This window comes from Passer montanus, unplaced genomic scaffold, assembly GCF_014805655.1.
Source record: "Passer montanus isolate IOZ18808 unplaced genomic scaffold, ASM1480565v1 scaffold20, whole genome shotgun sequence".
In the NCBI taxonomy this organism is placed as follows: Eukaryota; Metazoa; Chordata; class Aves; order Passeriformes; family Passeridae; genus Passer; species Passer montanus.
The window spans coordinates 11,321,164-11,333,114 of NW_024366592.1; the positions used below are offsets into that span (position 1 = coordinate 11,321,164).

The following is an 11,951-nucleotide window of genomic DNA, read 5'->3' on the forward strand; positions in this document are numbered from 1 at the left end:
TGGAAAGCAGAAAAGCTGTGCTTCTGCCAGCCCTCCCTTTGGGGATACCAGAGACTGCCTACAGCCATCCCTGCTGAAGGTTATGGTTTTTCTCCCTCTCAAATGGATTAAGGTTTGATTGGTAAGAGGATTTTGGGGAAAGGCCACTCCTAGGCCACTAGACTGAAAGCCACCAGGTTAGCAGTTTCTAAACACCATATGTACAATCTGTGAGAGGGCATCTTAACTGCTTCATTGGTCTCAATCCAACTCATAGCTGCCCCAGCATCACAGCCAACATTACTCATCCTTCTCTCTGCTGAAAAAAGAGGAACAAAATGCTTCTAAGACAGAGGCCAAATAACCCGGCACTCAGTAATTTTGCTGTTCACTCTGGAACATGGCACATTTATCAAATGATGATATGGTCCATATCACACTCAAAGAAATGAAAAACACTGTTTTGCTGTTTGCTGTCCAGGATGAATCAAGATTCACAAAGCCAAAAGGGAGTCCAGGCAAGCATCACAGCCCTATCCTGTACCCAACCCACTGGGAGCCTACTCCAGCACTGTTTTTTATGCATCAGTGGGGCTTGTCAGACAGACACCTCTCAGCATTCCTTCAATACCTGAAAAAGCTGGGGGAAAAAAAGCTGAAAAGCTGGAGAGGGTAACTAGTGCCTCTTCCTTTTTGCCATAGGTTCATGTTGTACTGACAGAATCAAAAACCAGTCTCTATTCCAGTTACACTTTAAAAGAGCATACAACTCCTCTGCAATACAGCCTACCTCTGCAGGGCTTGGAAACTCCCCATATTTCAACTCTAACGGGGAGAAGGAGGCAGCTTATGAGCAACTTGATGATAAAGAATCAGAGATAAAGAAAGCACTGTACTATAAAGCTCATACTAACCTTGGAGGCAGGAAAAAACTGTTTGAGCAACCTCAATAACTTAAATGTAACCTTGTAGAATGTGAAACCCAATGTTCATGTAGTTCTGTGTTCTTTGTTCATTGTACCATGCACTGCACAGCCCCAGGTATATAAATAACACAGAGCACAGGGGTCTTAGTGAAGACAGGGCAACAAAGGGAAAATATAGAATTGAAAGGACAGAGAGCAACTAAAAAATATAGAAAGACATAAATTCTTGCGTGGTGGACACTGGCCAGGAACAAAACTACCTGCTGCAAAGCCAAATGCAGTGCCCTGTAAGAGAAGTGACAGTTGCAACTGTTGGCTACCTGCAGAGACAGAAATGAAAAACAAGGAATAGCTTAAGGAAGGCCACCCACAACCAAATATGTCAGCTGCATCAGTTGCTAATTCCTTCTTCAATGTCATTTTAAATCAAGCTAAAAGCTGGAGGTGACTACAGTGCCAGAAGCAAAGGTTCCTACAAGCACAAGCAGCTGGCAAGGCGCTGGTACTGGATATCCCTTGAGGCAGTGCATCAAAGGCACTTATCTTTTGTTTCCTATCTACACAAGGGTTTTTAAAATGCGAATTCTCTCAGTGTCTCAACTTACAAGTAACCTCAAAACTCATAATGAAACTTTATTCACATCTTTGGCATTTCACTTACTTTCACAGGAGAGTCCATTGCCCTCTGGGGCTCCATCTCAAAACCATAGATCAGGCTAACATCAGCAATTAGTAATGAAGGACCTGGCCTAGCATGCACCTTCACATGGCATTTCACTGCCTTCAGAGCACCTGCAGGATGCAATGCTCCAGGAGGAATGAACCTCGATGTGTTTTCACAACAAAAGGATATACTCCTGGGATCACTCACTAATTGGATAAAAGCATCAGAACTACCCCATTGCCATCCCTAGAGGAAACTCATTAGCAACCTAATGAAATAAAGTGATGACAGGAAGGTATTTTCTCATCATCTTTTAATGCTAACGGGCTTTAAAGCTATTTTGCTTCCTCATCCTCTCCTATGGTGCCCAGAAACCCCATGGCACCTCTCAGAGCATCACAGGCAGTCCCCTCTCCTGCATATTACACAACATCAGGGAGCAGTTTCAGAGCACAGAGGGATTCTGGGGTGTTCGACTCACCATCTTTGATGAATCTGTGCAATTGAAGCTTAATCCCTGCTCCACTTGGAAAATGCTCCCCAGTGGGTCAAGCTTCCTGATGAGTCATACAATTTAGAAGAAATATAACCTGACTACTAAGGACTTTGCTGTTTGGTTTTATGACAGGCAAAACTCATGAACATTTGAAAGAAATGAGAAATATTGAAACAAATTTTACAATTTTAAAATACTTTGAAGTTGGTGAAATTACAAATATTGAAGCGAGTTCTACATAAGCATACTGCTTCTAATAATTATGTCTCTATTAAACATGATAATTTTTTACTCCTTCTCTAAAAAGCATCAGCTCATACCCCCAAACACTTCTGTATCATATAGCCTTAATATGCACATATTTTAGATGTACATATTAAACACAAACTCCTTAGTAACAGCGAGGGAGGAATAGATTATTTTGAATAAATCTGAAAAGGATATTAGAAAGCAAGACAAAGTATTTGCCCACCACATTTCCACTACCCACGCCTCTGACCACTAAACATTTTCATCCAAGTCCTTGGGCATTGCAGAAGAGCCCACATCTCTCCTCCAAGAACTCTTGCACAGAGTCAGACCACCAAAAGCATCAAAATCATTTATCTCTGCAATGCCTCTGCAGCCTAGCTGAGGTTACAGGGCTGCCAGCAGCAGCACTGCCCACTGCCAATAAGTGACCTCGTTGCTGATGCTATGCACCTTATTGGCAGCCCGACGGAAGGGCATCCTTCATCTTCTCATCTCTCTTGTTTAGCCACAATGAAGTGTTAAATTATACCTCAATCACAAGTACGATTAGACACCTCCCTTCTCTCTGACTGCACGGCTATTTGTCTACTCCAATGGGGATTAGGGTTAGGTAGTTGTAGGGCTGGCGAGCTGGAAATCTTTATAGGCAGACTTTAATGTTATAACTCCCCCCCAGAAAAAAAAAAATAAAAATTGCATGAACCACATCATGAAATAGCACTTTCCCATTAGGAACTGTAAGTTTTGAACCTAGCTAAGCTTTCAATCAGCTGTTAAATGGAAAGGGATGCTGGCAGTGCCATTCAGAGCTGCATTGGAATCGAAATCCAGAACTGAAAGGTTCAGGACCTCTTTACCAAGGTTTTCCTAGCATATGTGTTTCAAACTACCAAGCTTCCTCAAGAATGAAGTATGGATAGGTATTGGGAAATACCTATCAGGCTCAATTCCAGAGCACAGATAAGGTCAGCCCTGCACCAGCTTTCTTTGTCATGAACACAGTAGTTAGTGATCATTCATTCCTCAGAAACACCTAAAAAAGCCTTGCCTTTCCCCTCAGCCTCTTCCCCAACTTTATGCTGAGCCACTTCACTCAATTAACTGAAGGTGTCGAGACATTCAGAAGAGCCACTTAGTGCCCTGTGGCAGCCTCAAGCTACAGAAAATCTTTAAAAAGGAACCCTCCCACTTGCCCAATGAAGTAAGCCAGAAGCAAAACTTCACAGAATCAAAGAACACTTTGGTTTGAAAAGGATCTTACAAATCATCTTGATCCAACACCCCATCCATAGGCTGAGACAATTTCCACTATCCCAGGTTGCTCAGAGCTCCTTCCAACCTGGCCTTGGACACTTCCAGGGATGGGGCATGCACAGCTTCTCGGGGCAACCTGTTCCAGTGCCTCACCATCCTCATGGGAAAGAATTTCTTCCTAATATCTAACCTAAACCCATCCTTTTTCAGCTTAAAGACATTATCCCGTTAGCTGTCACTACATGTCTTTGTAAAAAGTTCCTCTCCAGCTTTCCTGTATGCCCCTTTTAGGTATATTTGGGTATATTATACTCCAAACAAGACCAAATTGTAATGTTCAGGCACAGCTGTCCTCTGCCTCTCGCCCAGCCTTCAGGTTTTCTCTAAAAGTTGCAGTTTCAATCCTTTTCTCTTCCAGTCTCTTTTGGCAAGGATGAGAGGTCTTGCTCTAAGTGCTAGAGTTGAAGATCTGTTCCCACTTTGTCCCAGAGACTCCATCTGCACTCTAAAATAAGTCTCTTTATGCTCCTTTCCCTCTGTTTCTCAAAGTGAACTTACAAAAATCCAGGCCCCACACTGCCTATGTTATGGATTGTCACAGATTACAGCCCAACAGGCAGAAAAAGCTGAGACAACATGCAATGGACAAGAATTACACTTTTAATTTGAGGTAAGGCTCTGACCAGCACACTAGATTTTTTTGGAGTAAAAACCAAACAGCCTCTCCCTTGACACTACATAGTCTCCTGCTTTGTTTGTGGAGGACTGCACACATCTTCATCTCCATGGCCAAAATCCTCCCTGAATTCCTTTATAGGCAAAACACAAAATACAAGTTGCCAGGTAGGGGAAAAAAAAAAAAAAAAGCCTTTATGAGCTGGCTGAGAGGCAATCAACTTTCCTGCTGGCATGAAGCAGGCTGCATGTGCATCAGCAAGAGCCTCACCAGGAGCTCAGCATCCTCAGAGAAAGGGTAACGGGAGAACCCAGGGGCTGGCACAACATGGCACATGTGCTGCACCCAGCACATCCACACCAAGAGACACAGGGAAACAGAAAGGAAAAGCACAGCATATATAGAAATGAGAAGTGGAACCAGAGAGATGTGGAGGCTTTTAAAGAACGAGAAAACCTGGGACTACCCAGCTCTTGGCACTGCCCTTTCCATCAGACCTATGCCCTTCACCATGAGCAAGCACATTAATGTTCTTCATGCATAAATATGCATTACCTTAGAGAAAGGACAGAAAAAGGCTGAAAACTCGCACACTATACATTTGAATTAGCAACATAATGACACCCCTTCATCTTTGTCCCTGGATATTTATGCAGGGCATGCACCAAGGCCCGCAAGCACACAGCACACTGTTGTATGTATTTCTCAGCTCACAGAGGGCCCAGCAGTTTTTTGGTGAAAGCACAGATGGTTTTCCCACGTGACTGCAACTTTTAAAACACACAGCAAAGTCTTTCATGCTCATGTCCCACCATAAACCTTCTTCACCCTGAAGGGACATCACTTTAGCCACACACAGCCACCAAATGCCCAGCACTAACCCGCACGGCAGCCCCTATAGTCTCCCTACACACACATGGGCTTCTCTAGAGGTACTCTCAACACTTTTTTTCAGATATACCCCATCCCACACCACTTTTCTTTGCTAAGGGCAACAAATCATAGATTCATTCAAAAACTAAAAGAAGCAGGAGAAAAAAATGTCCCCAGACCAACACTGGACAAGTGGGTGAACATGTACTCATATACTTGAGTTCATGCATAACTTCCACTTAAAAAAAGCTTTTAAAGAACCAAAACAACAACTTTGTAAAGCGAGACACAAGAAGAGCTCCAAATTTCTACATACATTTTATTCCAAGGCAAAGTCTCTCACTGACAGTTCTGTAACTAGAACTGGATATAAAGATGTGAGGCTGCCATTCCTGACTATTTTTTATTGTTATTCTTTCCCCCATTCCTTTTTTCTTTAACATCTGTGAAGTCTTGTGTCTGACTGTCACATATGTATCTCATGCCCAGGCTCTGCTGCATGTACCATAAAGCAACAGGAAGAGCACAGAAGATTGTTGCCTATACACATCTCCTTCCCAAACCCTCAGCCAAGTTGCCAAACGAAAAAATTCTTAAAAATTTAAAAAACAAACAACCAAACAAGCAAAAAAAATAAACAAACAAATCTATTGAAAGTCTGGTGAAGCTTCAAGAAGATAATTTTATCAGCCCCATGGCTGACCCAGGAGAGAAGAGCTGACTACCTGCTCCTTTATTCCAAAGGACTAGAGAGAACAAAATCGGTTTTCCACTTCATCAAAGTTATGTGGCACCTGATTCAGCACTTTTTACACGATGAAATTTTCCACCTGCAGGGCAATCTGAGCGTACAGGTCCGTGCCTGTGCTACACAACAGCTTCATTATGTGCTCGCAGAGTCTCACCCTTTCAGATCACTGATGCGCTTATCTCATTTTGACTACGCACATAATTCCATTGCAGCTCATGTGTCATTTTAGTCAGAGTTACCACTCACAACATCTCTTTTGTGAGGTGCTGCTAAGCCCAGATACAGAAGGAAGAAGGTCAGACATGCTTTAAATTCAAAGACAGTCCTTTTACTTTGTGCTGCATAGAGACATTGATGGCCAGACTGGCAGCCACATCTCAATGTCAGGAGGGAACCTTAAATGTCAGCTTGATTTTCCCATGGTAGCATTCTTCTTTCTGACTATCCTAGCACTTTTCTGCATTTTGCTGCAGCACAGAGTTTCCACCTCAAAGCTTTATAAATCAAATAGCTTCATGAAGGCCCCCTCATGTACCAAAAACATCCAGTCATCTGCTTTGGGAGGAAACAAGAAAATGGTGATGAAAGTCTTGGGTGACAAAGTAAATCAAGTTACTGTTACACGAGTGGGTGGTAAGAAGACTGCACAGTACCTACCCACAACTCCTAACAAAGACAGTTGCATGCAGATCCTCTGAGATTAGGCCAGAGAGTAAGAATTATTTCCTTGACATTCAATGCAAAATAAAAACCCATCCATCATTTTCATGCAGAGTAGCTGCACTAATTTATAGCATTATAATGTGTTAAGATTTAAAGAAACTTAGGTAAAATAAAACAACACAATCAAAAGATCTAAGGCTTGTGTTGGGTGTTTTCATTTTTACAAATGTCATTCAGCTTAAGTTGTTTATAATACATCACAGTACACTTGTGAATGCTGTCACACTTCATAAAACAATTAAGCCTTAGTAATAGGAGACACCTCTATTATCCTGTCTATATTTAATATTTTCTGAGAAGTGATGCATGCCTTATGACTGTTATCGTGTCTGAAAACAAAAGAACAAAAAAATGAGGATGTTTCCAAGCTTGCATTTCTACTTTGGTCCCCATCTGTAGTCTCAGGAACTTAAATGCTCCATCAACAGCAGCAGGGTTTGTGTAATAAGGATTTCCCAGAATTTCCTTGCCATAACTTTTCCCCCTTCAAACGCAGTGACAAAACCATCTCTAATTATAACTCCTGTTACTTACTGCCAGGACAGGCAAGCAGTTCCTGCTGATGGTGCAGGGGGAGAGGCCAGCTCCATTCTTGGCTTCTGCTCTCAGAGGAAGGGTCGGGAAAGCACACAAGGCACATCCCAAACAGATCCATTTGGCAAGCGGGGCAGAAACTTCAGCCAAAGAAACTCAAACCACCTCCTTGAGGTGGTGACTGTTCACAGTGACTCATTCCTCCAGGAGTGGAGCTGGGTGCCCAGGGGACTCAGGGAGCAAAGGAAAGCGTGCCTTCAACCGCCTCATTACCAGAAGGGCAGTGCATGACTCCCTGCTGGAATTCCCTGCCTGGCCCAAGACAAGGCAGGAGCACCGGGCTGCCAGGACGCTGCCAATTAGCGGCACAGGACTCTGAGATGGCTCATTACGGCCCCACATTTGGAAATTCCTGGCTCAAGGAGGAGCAAAACTTCTAAAGCCTGCCACCCACTGCCTCAGTCAGGATTTCTCGACCTGGTCAAAATGAAATTGCATTACTTTAGGAAAACTATTCTCTGGTGACAAGTGTTTGCCAAACGTCACTTGAGCTCTCACAAGAGGGACATTAAAAATTACAACTTTATTTTTATTTACAATGCCACTAAGCAAGATTCCCTGAAATGCCAAATAATAATTAATAAAGAAATTAAAAACCATTTGCTCTATTGATTGTTAGCTTGTTCTTTAGGTTGTGTTGTTTTGATTTTAAGGGATGATCTTTTGTTGGTTGGGGTTTTTATTCATTTATTTATTACTTTTACTATTTCTCTAAATTAAATGACAAGACTGCATTTCAGGTTAGATTTTAGAGGTGCAAATACTTAGAGGAAACTACCAGCTAATACTTTCTTTTCCAGGTTTCCTCTTACCTTAGCTTTTTATTGAATATTTATTGCATATTCTTACTAAGCATCCATCTTTGGTATAACCTGAAGTTCTCTTTATATCACAAATTACTTCAGGAAAGCAACTTTTAACTTCTACTTAATCTAAAAGGCAGCACAAGGCTCCTCACAGACTTTGCAATGACAAAATAATAAAAATTAAAGGGAAAAAAATTACCTTACAGCTTTCTGTTCCAATATCTTGTAAATATTCTGCTGGGTCTAGAAACGCATGGGTAAATACTATTCTGAGAACCAAACTGTAAAAGGCATTTCTCTCTGGCAGATGTACATGTTTAATTCACTTTTCAGTTTTCATTTGCCAATCTTTTCCCTGCGGAGCAGGAAACTAAACTTTTGGGTTTATCAGTTTAAAAAAAAAAAAAAAAAAAAGTTTTTCATTTTGTAAGCTAATGTTTCAGATTTTCAGCAGAAGAGCTAAAACATCGTTAAGATATTTAACTCCAGGGTAAATAATAAATTAGGGCTAAGAATTGCTGCTTAGCTGCTGACATCCTGATGTCAGCGCCCAGCCATTGGGTGGGTCGGCCTCGTTCAAGAGCTGAAAAGGGAGATTTCTCCCTGAAAAGGGACATTTCTCTGGCTGTCACTCGGCTGTCACAGCGACAGGCGCGGCAAGGGACCCCTCAGCAAGGGACCGAAGGTTCTGTCTGTCTGCAGCCCCCGTGCCCTCCGCCTGCCCGGCGGGTCCTGCGCTGATCCCGGCGCTCCGGGGCCAAGGAAGATCCACCCACTCCAGGGGTCTTGGAGCCACGGACACGGAATGGCCGCACTAAAGGCACCAGCTCGGGAAGGTGGCACATCCCCACCGTGCGTGTGTCCCCGATGATGGCACAGCGGGCACAGACCCGCTCCGAGCGGAGCTCCTGGCGGACCGTGAGCAAGGTGGATGTGGCACGGAACACAGCAAGGTCATGGGAAATTTCAGGCTCCCCTGTGTTATTTACAGCAAGTTTTTCCTCCTACTGGTTTGACTGGGGGACAAGAACGCCTACATGGGTATTTGATACACAAAATCGTGCTGTATTTAATACAGCAGTTTCTGCATTTCAAGCTATGGGCCACATTGGCACAAAGCATTGATTTCTGAACGTGTTACTCATAGTTTTGGTAAAATTCGAGAGGAACTAAAAAGTTCCTTGCATGCAACAACAACGTCAGCTAATTAGAGATGTATTACTTTGAGGATATTTGCTGTTTAAATGTATTTAATACAGCAGTTTCTGCATTTCAAGCTATGGGCCACATGGGCACAAAGCATTGATTTCTGAACGTGTTACTCATAGTTTTGGTAAAATTCGAGAGGAACTAAAAAGTTCCTTGCATGCAACAACGTCAGCTAATTAGAGGTTTATTACTTTGAGGATATTTGCTGTTTAAAAACAAATTAGAAAAGAAGATAATACTTTAAGCCCAGACTCAGGCAAACTGTTTAATAACATTGGTACAGCAGAAGTTTTTCTTCTTTTTTCCCTGTAAGAATACCCTGACCTCCCATTTCACTCTTTCAACTGCCACCAATAGATTTATTCTTTTATATGCATTTTCATGCACCTTTATTATTTTAAGCACATTCCAACTGTTGGGGTTTTTTTTCCTGAATGTATAAAAACAGCTCTACAGGTGTGTATGACAATGTCATGCACCTGCATAGAGAGCCCTAAATGAGCTGTTTGAAAGGCTCTATGAAGCCTTGAATAATTGCTATTGTGTCAGTTGGTAAAGGAGTCCAAGTGCCAATACAAATAATTTTTCCTGGACCTAATATAGCCATTTATATTCGCAAATGTATTTCAGCACCATAATTTACTGAAGGAAATGGTAGCAATTTAAAGAGGCTGGGGTTGCAAGGTGTGGAAAACTCAGTGCAGGTCCTCTGTGGAAGTTTTATACTCTTCTATCTATCCAGATTGTTCTCATTATGGATAAATGATAAAGTGAATATTATCTGTAGGTAACCAGCCATAAATGACGAAAAGGTGTGGAAATCCATGGATGCAAAGAAAATGTACTTTCTTGCACATACCTTAAGTCAAGTACAATGAGTGATAAGCATCAAGAGATGCTTAAGGAAAGGCTTTTATATCTGAAAGTTCAGGACTTGTTATATGCTTGCATAGATGAAGGAGAGGAGAAGGAGGGAAAAAACCCCTACACTTCCTCCTAAAAGCATCTTATATGAAACCCTTACAAATAAATGCAGAAAACTTCAAGACTACCCAAAAGTTTAACACACTTCTAGACAATCTAGACAGCAGAACATTAGAAACAGATTTTACTATTTCCTCTTCCTTACCCCATGCCACCCCTAAAAAAGGCAGAAGACTTACTGCAAACTCCTTGATTTCTGATCTAAGAGCAAACACATGAGCAAACCTGTGCTGTTAGCAGCCACTTTATTTCAGCAGCTCACCTCAGACTTTGCCTTTACCTGCAAGGGATTTGCCCCTAAATGGCACAAACTAAGAAAACCATCAGAGTAGATATGCAAAAGTACCAAGAGCTGACTGATGCAATGTTTGTTTCAGAGGTATCCAGTAAGTTTTCATTTTCACATCGCTCACCTTACTGAGTCTAGGATGAATCATCTCAAACTTCACACTCACTGCTGGGACCGTCAGCCCCGATGGGGAAAGTCTCTCTTCACACATAAGTATTATATAAAACTTCAGCTATGAAGAGTGTTTAATTACATCATCTTTAAGCCCTGCCACATGCAGAGCTTAGACCAGCTCCTAAGTTATCCCAGCTGTAAATTGACAGCACATTAAGCATCCCCATGGCTGGGGAGAGTCTTCAGCTAATTTTCCTGGGGCTAGAGACACCCTTTTTTTGCAGGGACAAGTAACAGCTCTGTGTTTTCTGTCCTCCCAGCTGAGAGGGCTCATCCCTAAGCACACTAGAACATTAGTTACTGATGGTGTGCTGCCTCCACAGGGGCTCTGCAACTAGAATTAGGTAAGATTCAAAAACTTTTTGGCATGGACCTTCTCAGACAGCAATCTGTTTGGGCAGATGCTGGCAATTAGCAGCTCCTAGCTGGTAACAGAAGAGCAGACAAGCCCCACCGAGGGCCCCTTCGTGCAGGTGTATTTACAGGAGGAACATTTACTTGGCATCAGGCACGTGAGGCAAATGCACAGCCATAAAAACGGAAGACCCTGATTAAGAAAGCAGCGTCCTGCCCAGGCCATAGCAGGGCATGTGGCACCCGGTGGCTGCCCGCTGGTGGCCCCAGCCACGCGTGGGGTGCCGGGCACAGCAGCCCCCCCATCTTATCAGCCGCTGGGGCTTACGCAACGGCGACGGGCGCGGGTGGGGAGCAGGCAGGGAGGGGACACTGCACTCCGGGAGAATCCCACAGACAAACCCCTCCCGGGATCAGCGGTGCCGCCAGAAAGGTTTTTCCCATCCCCTTAACGAGCGTTTGGAGGCGCCGGGATTACGGGCGGCTGTGTTTTCACGGAAAAGGGCAAACTCTAATCCCCAGCCAGGCGGGCAAGAGCCCCGACTCTGACTCGGAGTAACTCTGAAGTTCACCCGCATGCCCCGTCACGCTCCCCATGTCCCCTGGCGTGCCGCGCCAGAGGAGCGCCCTAAACCTGACGGGAGCAGCAGGGCTGGGAGCAGCTCGCTCGCCGGCTTAAGGGAATGCTTATCTGGGAGAGCTCTTTCAGACTTCGGGATGACGAAAAAAGCCCCTTAAGTGTCAGGCGGGTCCGGCGGTGCTGCGGCCAGGCAGCGGCTTGCGGGCAGCCCCGCCGGACGCGCCTGCCGCCTCCCCACCCTCCGAGAGGCGCCCGGCCGGCCGGCACCCACCTGTAGGACACCTGCTTCCTGAAGGTGAGGCTCCGCAGCTTCTCCTCCAGCGACTCGTCCGCCGCCGACAGCCCCTGCTCCTCCGGGATCCCGGCG

At 44.0% G+C, this 11,951-nt stretch overlaps 1 protein-coding gene across 2 annotated transcripts in view; it reads right to left on the reverse strand.

Annotated features, from left to right (window-relative positions):
* The window catches only part of DGKI (diacylglycerol kinase iota), a 205,171-nt gene extending 193,226 nt beyond the window's left edge, over nucleotides 1–11,945 (reverse strand). For both annotated transcript variants that reach the window (XM_039708217.1, XM_039708216.1), the window contains exon 1: nucleotides 11,856–11,945. The gene's annotated coding sequence lies outside the window, so the exon portion shown is untranslated. The remainder of the gene's footprint in view (nucleotides 1–11,855) is intronic.
* Between the last annotated feature and the right edge of the window lie 6 nt (nucleotides 11,946–11,951).